Below are 18,589 nucleotides of genomic sequence, written 5' to 3' on the forward strand. Positions count from 1 at the left end.
TTCACCAGTGAAGTCATCTGGTCTTTTTCTTTTTCTTTTTCTTTTGGAAGATTATTAATTATTGGTTCAATTTCCATAATACATACAAAGCTTATTCAGGTTATCTAATTCTCCTTGTATGCATTTTGGCAGTTTGTGTTTATCGAGGAATTGGACCATTTAACTTAAATTATCAAATTTGTGGGTATAAATTTATTCACATCACTCCTTTATACTTTTAATGTTTATTGGATAAGTGTGACAACCCCTCTTTCATTTATGATATTGATAATTTATGCCTTCTCTTTTTTTCTTGGTTAGTCTAGCTAAAAGTTTATCAATTTTGTTGATCTTTTCAAAGAATCACGTATTGATTTCATTAATTTTCTCTATGGTTTACCTCTTACTGATTTCATTAATTTCTGATCTAGTTTTATTATATCTTTTCTTTTGTGTAAGTTATGCTTGAAGTGTTCTTTCTCTGATTTCCTAAGGTAAAAGATTATTATTAATCTTAGATATTTTTTTCTTTTCTAGTGTATTAATTGCATGGTATAAATATCCCTCTAAGACGTGCTTGCACACCTCACCAATTTTAATAATTTGTGTATTTTTATTTTCACTTAGTTCAAAATATTTTAAATTTTTCCTGAGACATCTTCTTTGCTCCATGGGTTATTTAGAAGTATTTTGTTTCAGTCCCAAATAGTTGGGGATTTTCCAGGTTATCTTTTTGTTCTTGATTTCTAGTTTAATTCCATTTTGGTCAGAGAATATACTTCATATGTTTTGTAGTGTTTCAAATTTGCTCAGGTGTATATTTTGGATCAGAATGCTGTCTCTTGGTAAATGTCCCATGGAAGTTTGAGAAGATTGTATATTCTGCTATAACAGGATGGAGTAGTCTTAAACGTCAATTAAATCAAGTTGGTTGTTACTGATGTTTAAGTCATTTATACCCTTACTAATTTTCTGCCTGTTTGATCTGTCAATTACTGACAAAGGGATGTTGAAGTCTCTAACTACTATAGTCTCTGCTAAAATAGTGGATTTGTCTGTTTTTTCTTTTAGTTCAATCAATTTGGCTTCATACATTTTGATGCTTTCTTGTTAGGCACATATAAATTTAGAATTATTACATAATCTTGCAGAACTGACTCCTTTATCATTATGTAATGTCATCTTATTCCTAATGATTTTTCTTGTTCTGAAGTCTGCTTTGACTAAAATTAACATAGTTAATCCAGATTTCTTTTGATTAGTGTTGCCATGGTATATCTTTCTCCATTGCTTTATTTTTAAACTATATAAGTCTCTATATTTCAAATGCATTTCTTGTAGAGACCATATAGTTGGGTTTTGTTTTATGATCTACTCTGGCAATCCCAGTTTTCTCACTGATGTGTTTAAATCATTATTTTAGAATATTAGAAACAGTCTAGTTCACTAAACTTTTGATCACACGAAATTTGAGGGATAAAAAAAACTTTATGCATGTGTTTTTGTCTTTCCTCTTTATCTATTCAACTGTATGTATAAATAATGTGAGTTATACTTAAACTATATTAAAATTATTAACCATATACAACAACTAAATTTAGTAAGAACTGGACAAAGATTAAATAAAATATTTATGATACATTATATTTTATATTATAGAAGAATTTTTGTTTTCACTAAAATAATATTAAGTATTTTTAAGTAAAAGCAAAAGTACTAAATATGTTTTTTTAAATCTTGGAATAATACTTTTGATATAGCAACTAGAAACTTAAAGTCTGGAAATTTATATAATAATGGTTTTCATGAATATATAATTAAAAATTATATTTCATGAAGAAATTTAGATACAAACAGGGGAAAAAACACATTATTGATTGTGCTTGCTGAATAATGATGTTCCTTTTAATCCTCACATTAAATTAGAGGTTTTTGCTTTTGTTTGTTTTTTGTTTGTTTTAAATTCTGGAGTAAGTTTCTTTGACATGATGTCAATCAGTTGTTCTTGAGCACTTATCAGAAGGAATTACATTTTTAATTTTTTAAATTGAGTGGCAAAGCCACTAAAACTCTTTGGAAAATTATAAAACAGAAAATTCTGTTCCAAGTTTGTAAGTATTCAGATGGGAATGTTTTTATGAGTGACATTTCACATTACTTTCAGCATTATGATAAAAATATTTCAGATATTCTTTTTCAAAATGATCTTTCTGTTATATAAGTTTTTTTCTTTCTGTTAAAATGTCATCTTTTTTTTTAAAGATTTTATTTATTTATTTGACAGAGAGAGACACAGCGAGAGAGGGAACACAAGCAGGGGGAGTGGGAGAGGGAGAAGCAGCCTTCCCGCCGAGCAGGGAGCCCGATGCGGGGCTCGATCCCAGGACCCCGGGACCATGACCCGAGCTGAAGGCAGACGATTAACCAACTGAGCCACGCAGGTACCCCTAAAATGTTATCTTTACCTTGAAAAGACAGATTAAGTGTGTTTCTATTTTTCAGAAATACCTCAAGGTAACATACTGGTAGAAGATTTTTGTTATCATAGGAAAGGTCAGAAAATTTTGAATACTAATAACTTTGAGCAAAAGAAATACATGATTCATGTTTAAGCTCAATAACCTTTAAGTGTTTTGCCACAAAATTAGTGGTTAACATTTTTAGTGCTAACCACGTGTGAGAGGGTGCACTGTGCTCTTTATACACTTTAACTCGTATCATTCCTCCTAATTACCCTTTTGTCATCCTTATTTTCCAAGTGAGGAAACTGGATTTAACATAATGTTTAAGTCGCTTGCCCAAGATCACCTACAGAGTGTGTGGGGTCAGATTTTTCAAAAGAAGGCCCTCAAGATGAGGATTTGTTTGTGTAAGTGATTTATTAAGAAAGTACTCCCAGGATTCATGGGTAAGAAAGTGGGAGAAGCAGGAAAGAGAAGAGAAGACAAGCAAGGAGTGTCATCTGAATAGTCTCAGCCTCAGCCTGGTCTCTTGAACATTGATTGCAGAGTTTGTCAAACTACAAGGCAATAGATCTGAGCTTTTAAAATCTGGTCCACTCAGTAATGGCCATGCCACCTAGAAGGATCAACTCTCAGGCAAGTTTCTATCAGTTTTGGTAAAAGGTCTTTGTAGTCCCCATGGGACCCTTCCTCTGAAGGGAATCTCAGGTACATGTCTTTAAAAGAAAAACCCAGAGAAGCTGGAGGATATGTATACAAAACCTTTCAAAAGTATCTAAGAATCTGAGTGTAGCATTGTCAGTATTTGCAACAGTAAGTGACATAGTAAGTGACATAACCGGGATTAAACCCAAGCAATATGGCTCTGGACCCCCTGTTCTTAATCAATATACTAGACTACTTGTGATAACCAGCAAATATTTGGGTAGGAAATATATTTCCACAGTCATTCTCCATTTACAAACACTATTAATACTTTACTCTGTTTTAAAGGTATTTTTCTGATAAAATTTACCAAATCAATGACATCCTGCAACATTTTGGCCTTTCTGACTCAACTTTTTGCTGTAATGGTTTGCCCATGAATTATGCATTAAATGAATTTTACAAGAAATGCTATCTCTGTGAATTACCACCAGAATTATTTGTAAATTCCAATCAAAGGAGTAGCCAATCTAATTGAAGAAATAACTTTGTTTTCCAGTGTGGATTTAGATGTAGATCATTCAGAAATTGACTTTCCATGTCAGATGTGTATGTATGCTAGCCTAATCAATCTACTACTTTACATAACAGATATTCCTACAAGCCATAGTGATGTGCATATCGAAAGGAAAAAGTAATCAAGGGGCTCCTCACCATCCTTGGCCTTAAAACCTAGAGTTCTTCCTCCCACTGACTATTTTGTGACATAGTCATCACTTAGCAGACATCTGTATAAATTATTAGGGTGCTGCTTTAGATTAAGTGACTCAGACCTGGAAATTTGCATGAAGATGGAGGGAATAGGATGGATTTAGGGACAAAGTTCTCTCCTAGGGGAAAGGACAGGTCATCCTAAGGGAAATGGGTGGAGACTGATGGGCCTAAGTCAGGGTTATATTCCCTTTGGGTCTTCAAGATAAGTACAAGTTAGTGAGAGCTCTAACTTTCCTCTTCTACACCAAGAGTCACTTCAGAAGTGATTCTAGCTATTCAATAGAGTAATTAACACCTATCAGACCATGAAGTGTAGGACTGGGAAAAGTGAGTGGTAAAGGACAAATAAACTTGCTCCATTCCAGCTCCCCATTGGCTATTTGGGAAAGGAATTCTTAGCTCATTGATAGGGCCAGGTTAGGAACATTTAGCTGTCCTAATCACTGAAAAATAACAACAGCTAATACCTAGACACCTATATGGTACTTTTTGAGTGCCAGTGCCATGTATCTATATACACATATATATATGAATTTCATATATTAATTTATTTATTAAATGTTATTATTATTCTCTTGTTATAACTAAGGAAACTGAGGCACAAAGAGATTATGTAATTTGTGCAAGACTACACAGCTTGGAAGAGGTAAATCTGGAATGTAATCATTTTAGTTTTAACTACTAACATATACTGTGCATAAAGAAAGCAAGAAATTAAGTTGGGAATACATAAATAGAGGATGGCTTCATCTATATTTGTATAAATATTTGTTAAAATGAGTGGCAGATAAACAATGATATCCTTGTATTTTTGTGTATCTAAATAATTCATAATTTATAGAAGAAAGAAATTATGGTTTTTACTTGTATGAAATACAAATGATAAATAACATTAAACTTTGAAAGAAAGGCTTGGAAATCTAATAAAGACTTTTCTCTGCGATACCTACTTTAATACATTTTTTGAAAATATTTGTCCCTTTTTTTTTTTTTTTTTGGTACCTCCTTCTTGGACTGACAAAAAAGCAAGAGGGTTCAAAATGAAAAGAACCTTCAATGCCCGAAAACTTTTATGGGTATAGAGAAAGTTGAGCAAACTACTCAGTTGAAAACAGACCTTTCTTATAAAAAATGGAGGATGACTCAGAAAAACAGAGCCAAGAGACCAGAGGGCAAAGCTAAGAGACACCAAGAATCATCCTGAGGGAGAAGAATTGAGCATTAATCGAAGACATAGTAACATACACCTGGCTAGATTTTAGAATGACTATGGGTCAGTGACTGCAAGATGCCTCTAGTCTTCCTCCTCTCTTTTGAATAGGAATGTCCATTGCTGTTCCAGCATGCTTCTGCATTGCATTTGAGGGTATGGAGAGCAGAGAACTTGTCTCTTAATTTCTCAGGGCTGAGATGGACAGCTTCACTAAAGGAGCTGTATTGAAAGAAGCACATTGAGGAGTCTCATCGACACCTGGGCTGATTTAGATAACAAGATCCTAAACATCAAGCTCAGGATGAGATTTTGGTGATCTTGGGAGGGGAATGAGAGTCTTTTGCATGTGGGAGAAATGGGAACCACTGGGGCCAGAGGGTAGACTGTGATTGCCAGCTAAGAATCTTGCATTAAGGAGGGCACCTGATGTGATGAGCACTGGGTGTTATACGCAACTAATGAATCATTGAACATTATATCAAAAACTAATGATATACTATATGTAGGCTAACTGAATTTAAATGAAAAAAAAAGAATCTTGAATATACCTACTGTGAGATTTTTGCTGTTTCTGCATACTGGCCAAAGAAAAATTATAGCTAAGATAAGAAATATCAGACAACATGCCTGGAAATGTAACACATTAGCATTACATAAGGTTTTATCAAGGCCTCCAACAACTGCATGCATTCATTTATTTGGGTGTACAAACTGCCAGTTTTTAATTGAAAGTTTTCTGAATTCAGATTAAATTAGAAATGGATATTTAATGCCTTTCAATATGGTAATTATACATCTATTTTCCAATAATGCAAAAATGATTCTGGGGGGGAGGAGGGAATAGATGATGCTCTACCAGATTTGGTCTTCTATAATGAGAGAGGTTTCCTAGCCATTTTTTCCACCACGTGGGACATTGTGACTTAGTTCTGGACGTGGATTTGGGGTGAAAGTGATAATGACTAAGCCAGGACAAGGGGGGGCCCCATCACTTTACTCCTAGTTAGGAGTCATGCTTCCTTGGCCAGTGCATTTGGCAAGGATTCAATTGAAAAACTGTATAAAGCACACTGTTTTTTCCAAGAGCACTTACAGGCATAAAATCAAGTATTTCTTTCTTTTTTTAAATTCAATTTAGTTAACATATAGTGTATTATTCATTTCAGGAGAATTTAGTGATTCATCAGTTGCATCTAACACCCAGTGCTCATTACATCAAGTGCCCTCCTTAATGCCCATCACCCAATTATCTCTCCCCCCACCCACCTCCCCTCCAGCAACCTTCAGTTTGTTTCCTAGAGTTCAGCATCTCTAATGGTTTGCTTCCCGCTCCATTTTCATTTTATTTTATTTTTCCATTCCTTCCCCTATGTTCATATTTTGTTTCTTAAATTCCACATATAAGTGAAATCATATGGCATTCATCTTTCTCTGACTTATTTCCCTTAGCATAATACCCTCTAGTTCCATCATGTCATTGCAGATGGCAAGATTTCATTGTTTTCAACTACTGTAACAACAACAACAACAAAAAGAAGGCTCTCTTAATCAGAAAAAAAAATGTCATTGTCACTATGTGGGTATCTAAGTCAATTCATAGGGCATTTTGGTAGATTAGACTCATTTTGAAAGTTGTGAAATGTATTTAATTGGTTTGTCTGTTTTGATTTTGAGTGTGATCTCTGTAGCTGTCCATGTAATTACGGCAGTTTTTCAACACACCACAGGGGGAGGAGGGAAAAACAGTTGTTCAGTCTGAAAGCAAGACAGAGATTCTGTGTGTACATTGTATATAAAGCCTTCTGGCTGTGAGTATTAAACTCTGGTATAATGAAGACCTTGTATTTCTTGGATATGAGGCCAGAATTCTTATAATGCCAGGGATCCGGCATCCTCTAAAGACTGGGAGTAGCTGCTGCCAAAAATGATTGAGTATCCTGAAAGCCCCCATACTGTACAGTGTGATTGTAGAGAGGATCCACAGGAAAGACCTGAATTTGCAAATAAAATATTTATAGTCTGAGTTAACCGAGTAGCTCCTAACAGCTGGATGTGTATGTGCACACTTATGCTCATTTTGATACTGTGTAGATTCCAAATCCAACTGAAATGCAGTAGTTCTACAATTTATATTGATCAATTCCATGAGAGAATTGGGATGAGTAAAAGCTTTGAAGACCTCGCTGTCTGAAAATACTGTATACTGTTTTTTAAGGACACTGTTTTATTTCAAATACGTCATTTTGCTGTCCAAAAGAAAACAAAAGTCATTGCCACAGATTCAAGTGATCAAAGCATCCAGGGAAATGACAAGAATTGGGGTGTGGAAGAAAACTGTTGGCAAGGTGCCCACACTCCAATTAAGGGATAGTTGGTGGCCTGAGCATCAAAGGAATATAGGGTTTCTTTTTTTAAGATTTTTATTTTATTTATTTGAAAGACAGTGAGAGAGCACACAAGCAGGGGGAGGGTTAGAGGAAGAGGGAGAAGCAGACTCCTCGCTGAGCAAGGAGCCCGATGTGGGGCTCAATCCCAAGACCCCAGGATCACAACCTGAGCCAAAGGCAGACGTTTAACCCACTGAGCCACCCAGGTGCCTCAGGAATATGGGGTTTCACATGAAGGTGGAGGAATAATTGTTTGGAAGCCATCGTGTGTGTTCTAAAGAAAAGATTCATGGCGGATGCACTCTTGGTTTCGAAGGGTACTCTTTATTAATATTATAAAAATCTAATAGAAACAGAAAGAAGAAAAGGGAAATCTATGCATAGATGAGGGCAATAGTAAGCAGTAAAAAATAAGACAGAGTTACCTCAAATCAGGTACTTATGTCATCTAACCTCACTAGCTGGGGAAGCCCTGTGGAGACAACCAGGCTGGAGTCCCGATTGAGAGGCCTGAGCTGAGCATCCTCCCCACAGGTGAGACTTCCAACTGACCATCCCCATAAGGGCCATATTTATAGGGCAAATGACAGAGTTTGAAGTTAAACATTTGTTCACCTATGTGCAGTTTGGAATGAGATGCATTATTTTTTAATTTTATTTTATTATGTTATGTTAACACCATACATTACATCATTAGTTTTTGATGTAGTGTTCCATGATTCATTGTTTGCGTATAACACCCAGTGCTCCATTCAGTATGTGCCCTCTTTAATACCCATCACCAGGCTAACCCATCCCCCCACGCCCCTCCCCTCTAGAACCCTCAGTTTGTTTCTCAGAGTCCATAGTCTCTCATGGTTCGTCTCCCCCTCTGATATCCCCCCCTTCATTTTTCCCTTCCTACTTCTTCTTCTTCTTCTTTTTTTTTTAAACATATAATGTATTATTTGTTTCAGAGGGACAGGTCTGTGATTCAACAGTCTTACACAATTCACAGTGCTCACCATAGCACATACCCTCCCCAGTGTCTATCACCCAGCCACCCCATCCCTCCCACCCCCACCACTCCAGCTGCATTTCTATGTTATCATGTCTTTTTATCTTCAAGGAACCTGGGCTGGGTGTGTTTGCCTTCCCTTCCAGATTCCATTCTGGGGGGCCACCCTAGCCTGGAGCTGGAGGGGATATAAGGCAAAATTAACAGCTCATGGCACCCAGACCAGAAGGGCAAATTTTGACCCGGAGGCCAGCTAATGTCAACTAACCAGGCTCCTGAGGTCATTCATGCAGCACAAGTCTCACAAACAACATTCTTTAATCTGCCTGCATACATGCAGGTATGGGTGGTCAGTTATGTAGGACAAACCTCCATCCACACAATACACTGGGGAAGGGGAAAGTCAGGCTCCTTCCCTATCCTGGACAGTGAGAAGGCTGCATTCCAGGAAAGAAGGCAGGTTGGAGAATGGAGTCTTGCAGGCACGCCATGTTTCATGGGAAGAATGTGTCATGAAGAACTTAACGTTGTTACCATTTTGGTTTGAGGATGGTGAAATGGTGTTCCAGAGGGTGTAGTTAAGGATGAGAATAAGAGAAGCAAGCTGGGTAGGGGAAGAAAACAATGTCAATGGGGAGAATGTTTCAGAGAGTCTAGACCCCCAAAGGGACTTCTACCTCAGATGCTAAGGACAGCTAACCAAGATGTGCACTTAGGAGGGATCATCATTCCTACTTTAATTGTATGTAATTATGTATTTATGGGACATTTCTCCATTTCTATCTTTAGGTACAAACTTGATTTTCCTGAATATTTTTCTGTCTTAAGTCAGTTGAAATCCATGTCCCAAAAGACCACTCACCAAATGTAATAAATCCACAAGGGAGATAAAACTTTTACATATTTTTAAAATTTAAGATGTCTACTAAATTATTGATTTATTTCTCCTCAGTAATACACCAAATGACAAATAATAAAATTATTCATTTCTTTACAACATTCATCACTCAGGAAGAGAATGGCAAAAGCAACATGTTTTTCACCATATAGTTTGCTCTTTGCTCTGCCATGCTCCTATAATGAACTCAGCAATAATAAACAGAAAAGAGCTATAAAGCACTGTGCTTGTCTCCAGTGATAGAGTTCTGCCCTTTTTAGGTTTATCTAGGTGAGGAAACTCAGTATACCCTTTAAGTTACCATGTCAGGAAGTAAATGACTAAAAGAAAGAATAAGTTGTGCCTTCATTAAGTCCTGTGGTAGTTCTGGGAAGGAAACAGGGCAGCACGATCTAGAAAAACTGTATGAATGTGAAGAACACTTTTATCACTTCTTTGGATAAGTGCTGTGGTGAAGCAAGCAAGGAGCTTTATATCTTTCAAGGCCAAAAAAAAAAAAATCAAATGATGTAATGTTTGTGAAAATATAAATCACACAACCCCATAAAAATGATTAGCATTATTTCCTTCTTATTATTAACAGTGCTCATCATAGTTAAACAAGTGTTTAGAAGCACGGTTTAGAAGCACGGTCAGAGTGGACAGAGTTAGCATAATTACAGAGGCTAAATGATACAGTGAAACCAATTCAAAAGCTGAAAAGGAATTCTTAGGTGGCCAAAGCCTGTGATCTCAAGGATCCTTTGTTTCAAAGATAAACTCTTTTTTTAATGAAATGAATAATCCATGGCTTCCAAATCATTTTTCCTGGTTGGATTTTATTCCATTTTTACTGTTTAGCGTGATGGGTTTGGCTTACATTGCCTAATGATGGGCAAGCTGTTCAGCTTTCACATGATCACTTCTGTATTCATTACTGAAAACTGGAAAAGATACATTAGATTCGTAGCAGAAATAATAATATGTTGCTCTGGGGTGATATCTGGACAAAGATCATTACAGAAATATGGGTAAAGATATTTGAGCTTTCCTTTGCAGTTATGGCTCTTAAGACATTTGACCGAAATATCATCTGCTGATAATGGAGATGATGAATCTGTGTCTCTAATCATCTCTCAAAAATACAGCCATGGTTTGAATATTTGTTTATTTTGCATCACAGAGCATGCAAGTCCAAGTGTCAGTTGTACCATCTCCTACCTTTTTAGGATTTCTACACCGAAAGGCTAGAATTGAATTACCATACTATCAAATATGGATAAAATTTTCATATAGCAAATACTGTAGGATTTATTGAATTGCCTTATTAAAAAATAATGGAATCTCACTAAACTTCTCCATTGCTGGAAATTACAGGGATTCCTTGTGTGTGATGTTTTGGTTAGGTGGCTTAGAGGACTGAGATTTGCTGCAGTTGCATTCAGCAGAAACAGACAGTGAGTGGGAGTGAGAAGTGAAAAAAAATAGGCATCAAAGCCTGAGAAGAGAAGAGAAGGAAAGAATTGGGTAGAGGGTGAAACTGAACAGCAATGCAGACCTGATAAAATCTTGGCAAGCAGATGGGGGTCTCTGGAGTGAGTACTGACCATCAGAGTGTCCTGCACTGGGTCAGATGTAGGTGGCTCTGGGGAAATATGTCTTTGCACAAAAAACTCTTATGTCAGTGCAGAAGTTGCTGAAAGCAGGAAAGTGCCTGCTGAGTACCCTCCTCACAGCTGCAGGAAGGTCTGAGACTGAGTGACATACCTCCCTGACAACCTCAAGCCTAAGTAGACTAAACAGACGTCGGAGAATATTTGGATTGCTTCCAACTTCCTATATCTAATGCTGTACTATGTGTGTGTTATTATTAATTTGTTTCCAGTGGTTAGAGATACACTGTTGACAAGTTGATTGATGGTGAGAAATGGATCTAATTTTCATTTCTGAGATTTGGAGAACAATAGCATCAAGAATGAATTAGGAATCTAGGCTAACAGGTGGAGAGATAATTGGAAAAGGGTTCACAAGAAGAGTACCTGAAAACGATAGATATTTTGGAAACTCATCAAAGGGCAAGTCCAGTATGGAACGAGGTGAATTGCAACCTGAAAATATATCCCAAGTGATAATATAAGAATAGCTGTCTAGTATGGGGATCTAGATATAATCTTATGTACTTAACTCTTTTTAAAAAGGTATCTGAATTCATTTTTAACAGTCTTATCGTGGTATAATTGATATACAAAACTGTACACATTTAATGTATACAATTCAATGAGTTTGGACATATGCATACACCCATGAAACTATAACCACAATGAAGGTAATAGACATACCCACACCTATGCTTATTTCCCTGAGTCCCTTTGTTGTTGTTTGTGTGTATATGTTTGTTTGTACTGGGGGTCAGGGAGCATAAGAACAGTTAACATGAGATCTCCACCATCTTAACAATTTAAGTGCACAATATAGTATTGTTGGCTATAGACCTTATGCACCAGAGCAAACATCTAAACTTAATCATCTTGCATAGCTAAAAGTATATAGCAGTTGAGCAATTCTTCTTCGTTTCCCCTTCCTCCAGCCTCTGGTAGCCACCATCCCATTCTTTGCTTCTGTGAGTTTGTCTATTTTAGGTAACTCATAAGTGAAATCATGCAATATCTGTTCTTCGGTGACTGGCTTACATTTTTTAAAAAGTTTGTAAAACACAATCAAAAGAACAGAAGACTAAAAATGTTAAAATAAAAAATGTATTCTTGCTATAATGACTTATTGGATGAGTGAATGGAGGCAGTGCTCCCCCAAAATAAGAATTAGTGGTGAGAACTTTGTTCCCAAGACCATCTCTTCCAGAAAGATACACTTTGCACTCACAGATGGTGATAGCAAAGGCATACTTTATAGCCTGCTCTGGCTATGATGTCATAAAGGCTAACTGCTGGCCAAGAGTAAATTATGATGCTTCCGTAGCTTTGTAGAAGAAGGAGCTGAAATTTACTGAGCCCTTAACTATATGCCAGATACTAGGCTTGGCATTTTATGTATTATCGTCATCTCAGACTTTCTTAGGCTGCACTTTCTCCTGCTATGGAATATGGCCAAAATGACATCATTGTGTGCAGTTCGTTATGAGAAGAGCTTGCATCAGAGAAGGCTGTTGTTGAGAACTTGATATGGTTTGACTGGTTACAATTAATCAGGGCCTGATTCTTCACAGGACGTGGTCCTTGCAACAAAGCAGAGATGGGACTTCAGAGGAAAGAGCACTGGCCATGTCCTTCCTACCCAGTTCACATCATCCTTCTACTAGGGCCTGACTTCACTGAAACTACAGTGTGCTTTTGGGCTCTGGAGACTTCACAGTTAAATAATTTACTCATTCAAATATTTATTGACTGTATTACAGGTAAATTTTTTTTAATCCAAAATATTCAATAGATATTGATTTTCCTTTTCCCTGAAACTAACCCATATTCTAAAGGATCAGAGATATATAGGGAGACTTTGAAGTGATCATTTGTTGTTTCTATCTGCCCACCATCTCTTTCCCCTTCCTCTAGCAACTGAGTTTCCCTTCCCATTTTTTTCTCTTTGTGACCCATTTTATGTGACTTACACAGGGACCAGCATTGCTGATCTTCTTGGTAAAAATAACTCACCATTCATGGATGATGAGCAAAGGAATAACTATTAACCAGCAACTTCTCCAAGGCTTGGAAATGCAGATGGTGAAGAAATCCTAATTACAATCCTGCCTTTTGTACTAGAACAATCATAAAAGATTCCTCATGTGGAATGACCCTATTTGAGAGATGGAGAGCACAAGAGCCATGAATCCCTGGACTGAACTATGCCTGAAGGAAAATATTCCCTTCTGGTTTTTCAGCTACATGAACAAATGAAGTTCTATGTTTGGCTTAATCTAGGTTGAGCTGTCTTTCTGTTTTTCCATCACTTGTAACCAAATGAACCCTGACTATTGCACAGACTTTTCCTTGAAAAAGACATGGGGGAGGGCAGGAGAAAGTAATATTGTTCTAAGTAACTATATGTGTTGGGCGTAAAGCTAGACACTATCATTTTATTAATAAATGTTTTTTATTCATGGGGAAAGAGGAGACAAAATTAGGTTATGTGATTTGCCTCATATCTCACTATAAGTTAGAGATTCAAGCCCAAACCCAACTGTGACTCCATATCCAATATACCATGTTGCCACCCCATGTTGCAATTATGTTGTATATTCAAATACAATTATTTATATGCAAATACTATTTGAAGAATTTAAGCAATAGTGAGAGCTGTTGCCATAAAAGACAACAAAACAGATTGAGTTTGGAGAGAAAGTGGAGTCAGAAGGAAACTTCCAAAGCAGTCCAGAGCTGTCCAGAGTCCTGACCTCAGATATCTTTGACCATCGTCCTTAAGCCTGTTCCATTTTTCCAATACCATAGCCTTGTTCACTCTCACCCTTATAACATTTACTTCTCAGTCTTTCCCAAGGAAAGTTGTGAATTTTGTTAGGCTGACTTATACAAAATGGTTTGGAGTCATCTAGACCTTAGTTCAATTTTTAGTACTTGGCTAAATGAATCATGTAACTTTGAATAAGTCACATAACTTCAGACTCAATTTGTTTATTAATAAAAAAGGGATAAACTAGGAGCTACTGTAACTAGAATATAGCAAGAAACTTCTTCACTTTGAAATAAAACTTGAAAAAATATTTATTGGCAGAATGACTTTTTGAAATTATATTTGTTGTGACAAAATTTTACCTATTGGTATTTTCAGACATGTATTAAAAGTTTCTAATTTCACATACAAAAACTTTGTCTTCATGGGATAAAGGTTTGGGCAGCCTCTTATGTAGATTATGCTCTAGACGCCCACAGATTTATAGAAGGAAATATTCCAGACCTGTGGAATCAACTGATTTTGGATAGCAACTGGCACATCTCCCTTCCCATCCTGTTTCTTACTTGGTAATTCTTTCATTTAAAGAAAAAAAATAGGAGCAAAGCAAATTGGATTATTCCTGATAATATATGTATTTTTTCTTCTGGCAGGGACGGCAGCACATAGCAGCTGGGATAAATGGGCAAAATATTCCTTCTGATTTAAACCACAAATACAGTCATGTAGAAGATGTAGAGATAATTTTAGTTTTCAAAATATATATTCAAGTCAGACATTAGCTTGACAATGTGATTTGCACTTTTCAAGTTTTACGTAAAGAAGCTAAATGCAAGCCCCTGAGAAACCTGAGAAAAAAAGCAGATCCTGAAAAAGCACAAAACACATGGAGTAAATATGTACTTGCTCTCCCATGGATAAGTCTTCTTTTTCTTTTAAATCTCCCAATTTTCATACATGATTATTATTATTGCTATTATTATTTTAGCAATTTATGCTCTTCAAGGAGTTGCTCTTTGGTTCTAAACACAATTGCTATTGTTAAGGTCTTTTTATTATGCTAGGTTATTAACAATGTGTCTTTTCCCTAAGACTTTACAATGGAATAAAAATGGTAAAACAGAAGTCATCAAAGTACCTTGTTAACCTCACTGATAGCTTTTCAGGATCATTATGTATTGTACTTAATGTGTATATGTGTGCACTTAGGCTATGGGGGAAAAAATCACATACTCTTGTGATTACACCCATAAATGGTCTCCACAAACTATGGTATAAAATAATTTGTTTCTGTTTTATAACTTACTTGATCTAGATTTTTTTTTTTTTTTAAGATGTAAGAAAGAGCAATGAAGAGTGATTGGAAGCATGTGGGCCTTGGGGTTGAGAAGTGCTAAGGTTTGAGCCCAGGTTCTCTGACTTATTTTGTGGTTGATTTCAAGCAACTGACTTTAAAATCTGTAAGCCTCAGTTTCCAAATATGTACTGGGATGATACTAAAGTTTAAATTAAGTAGCAAAAGAACTGTGGCAGAAACTACTGGTTGATTAATCCAATGCTATTCCAAATCTTCTTTTCTGACAACCTTTTACCTTTGGACATGGAAATCTCCCAGGAAGGGCTTCCCTTCTCAACTAAAACAACTAAGGTTTTATTTGTACCTCTTTCTTCCCATTTAGGAAGGAGATATGATGCCTCGAGGTAGAGCAGCCATTTTGGAACTATGAGTATAAAACCCCACAATGGCACAGAAGGAAACTAGAAGGCGCCTGGTTCCTACATGATATTCTTGAGCAGCTGGAGCCAAACTAGAGTCATTTTCTCAACACTTCTTATTATGTGAAATCAGTCCCTTACCTAAGAAAGCCACTGTTTCTGGAATTTTCTGCTACTCAAAGTTGCAGCATCCCTGCATGAGATAAGACCAAACATAGTACCCAAGCCATATAAGGAAGTTCAAATAATGTTAATCATCATGTCCCCTCCACTGGTAGCAATGGCCATATATAATAGATGAGGCATAGTCTCAACGTACACTTTTTAAAAATAAATAATAGGTTAAAAATTTCAGGTACCACTTTTCACTATCTTGTGAGTGGTTTCACCATTCACCTGGTTTACATTTCAGAGTCTTAGAAAAAGCCCCGACTTTCTTTCCCCTATACAATCTTACCCAATCCAGGTCTCAAAGATTTTACCTCTAAATATCTATCTCCTCAGTGACTTCTTTCTATCTCCCTGCCCTCACCTTAGTCCATTATGGCTCATCAGGGCTGTCACATTCTCACATTCTTACAGATGAACTTCTGCACATGCTGTGCCTTCCACCTAGAATGTTTTCTCCACCAACTCCTTATCTTTTAAATCTTGGCTAAATCAGCACATAATCAGAAGACATTTCCCTAACTTCCTTGCTCCGATCCTTTCCATTTTTATCTCATTATACCTCTCTTTTTAGCAAATATTAAACACTTTACATTTATATGTGAGGCTTAATGTCTATCTCCCCACCTATCTGTAAGTACCAGGAAAAGATAGCCTGATGTTTTATCTTTCATCATTTTATGCCCAAGTCAAGCCCAGCACTGAGCACATAAGTGCTCAATACTTACTCACAATAACTAATATTTAATGTGCATAGACTGTGTATAAGATAATCCTGTTTTACAGATAAAATAATCCCATTTAACAGATAAAGAAGCCAAGACACAGAGAAGTTAAGGAATTTGTCTGAGGTCACACAGGTAGTAAACCAGGATTTGAGTCGGGCAGTATGTCTTTGGAACCTGTGCTATTAACCACTACCCACAGCTGAATAAAAGGATGAAGCTTGCCACCAACTGGGCAATGATAATCACTTTGGTTCCATAGCTTCGATGGTCAACAAGAAATAAATAGAAGCTTCTTTGTACAAGCTATTCTACTGGGGTTCAGTGGTTAAGATGGAGTCTAAAGGCACCCAATCTATATTTTAAAGGCTCTGTATAGTTAAACACTGATTAGTCTGTGAATATAAAACAAATTGCTCTTACATGTTTTCCTTAAAAGCAAAATACCAATGCATTATATAATTATTGGCTTTCCTCCTCAATTTGCTTGACCCACCTATTACCTCATACAAGAAAGTACTAGATTTCTTCTTTATCGTGCCACATTGGGTAATGCTATATTGTTTTTTTTTAATTCCAAAACCAAAATTATTTTGAAAGAGTGAAGAAAACACCATCTGTGACAATTGAAATCATAATAACATTTTTTTCTATTCTAAAAGCACATGAATGTTATATAAAGAAGGGAAAAATGATTAGTCCCAGCCTGAGCCTGACTGCGCCAAGTAAGTATGCTAATTCTGTTGGCTTGGTTAGAAAACCCTGAAATCATAAATTTATGCAGGGATTTGCAAATGACAGAGTATTTATGTACATCCATATCTTTATACTTCAGCCACTAAAGCATTTAAAATGGGATTGGATTCTAGGGAGGGAAAAAAAAAAAACAAGAATGAAGAAAGTCAGTAAAGTGGTGGAGAGAGAGGCAAAAATTGGGTCTGTATCTGATTCAAAATTACCTGAATTTTTAGATGAGTCTACACTGAAAAATAATTAATGTTATAGTAATAACTGAACACATCCAGCATGTTATGATTTTCAAAGCACCGTCACATTATTAATCTCACATAATTCTTACAGCATTCCTGAAAGTTTGATGATATGGCTCTTCTCATTTTATAAACTAGAAAGTTGAAGCTCAGAGGCGGTAAGAAAAAGAGGCGGTAGTGGTCTGCAATGAGGACTTTACAGAGAGGGCTTTCAGCATGCAGCGCAACCTTGCCCCAGGGGTATGAGGGTATGCATCCTTTTCACCTTAAATTAAGTAAGAGAGAAAGCATCAAGAGCACTGCTCAGAGAGTTTTACACTGAGTTTGGGGGATGCAGGTCGTGGTGTTTCTACTCCGGATGGGAGAAGGCGGGAGGCTGGTTGGTAATGCCTGAACAAAGAGAAGGTTGCGTTGGGAATGAAATGAGTTGTACATCTACTGTAAGTGGACTAAATGTGTGATTCCTTGCCACCAGATATGGACCTTTAGAATAGAGCTTGCCTACAGTTATCCTACATTGAAGCTCTACCAAGAAGATGATCTGGAAAAGCGTGACTCCAACAAAAGAGTGGGTTGCCGGAAGCCCTAGATGATACAGGAGAAGTTGAAAGTAGGCAGCTGGAGGAGGCATTGCCTTCATTAGAGGAATGAATATCAGAAACCAAAGTGCCGCATTGTTAGTGTGGAGAGGGAAGGAGCAGCAAGTAATGAGGAAAAGAGCCAACAGTGTCTCCCCTACTAAAATCCTTTTTCCACCGTTAAACAATTTTCTTCAGTTTTATCCTTGACCAAAGCAAAGTAATCTATAACTGACTCCTGGTTGATGCCAATAGTCGACTACAGTCACTGTATTGTCCAAACCATCTTGGAACTATCAGTGGAAATACCAGTTTTGCTCACTAGCAATAATGAACATCTTTTAATGAGAAAGACAAGAGAATCTAATGAAAAGGGGTTTCAATTTCTGACCTTTCCATTAATTGTTCATATAACTGAAGGCAATTAACTTGGCTTTATGGATTTAAATTGAGTAAAATGTTCTCTAAAATCTCTTCCCACTCTAATTATAGGATTTGGTGAGAAAACCTTATGAAATCAGACTCTACATTCAAAATTTATGATAATTTCCCCAAAACTACTGCCTGATATCCTTGTGCTGCTTTTAGTCTGAAAATTGGGTGGGGGAGGATTTACTAAGTTATCATGTAAAGGATTTTTAAAATAATCAACTGATT

The sequence above is a fragment of the Halichoerus grypus genome, chromosome 4 (genome assembly GCF_964656455.1).
Source record: "Halichoerus grypus chromosome 4, mHalGry1.hap1.1, whole genome shotgun sequence".
Classification (NCBI taxonomy): domain Eukaryota; kingdom Metazoa; phylum Chordata; class Mammalia; order Carnivora; family Phocidae; genus Halichoerus; species Halichoerus grypus.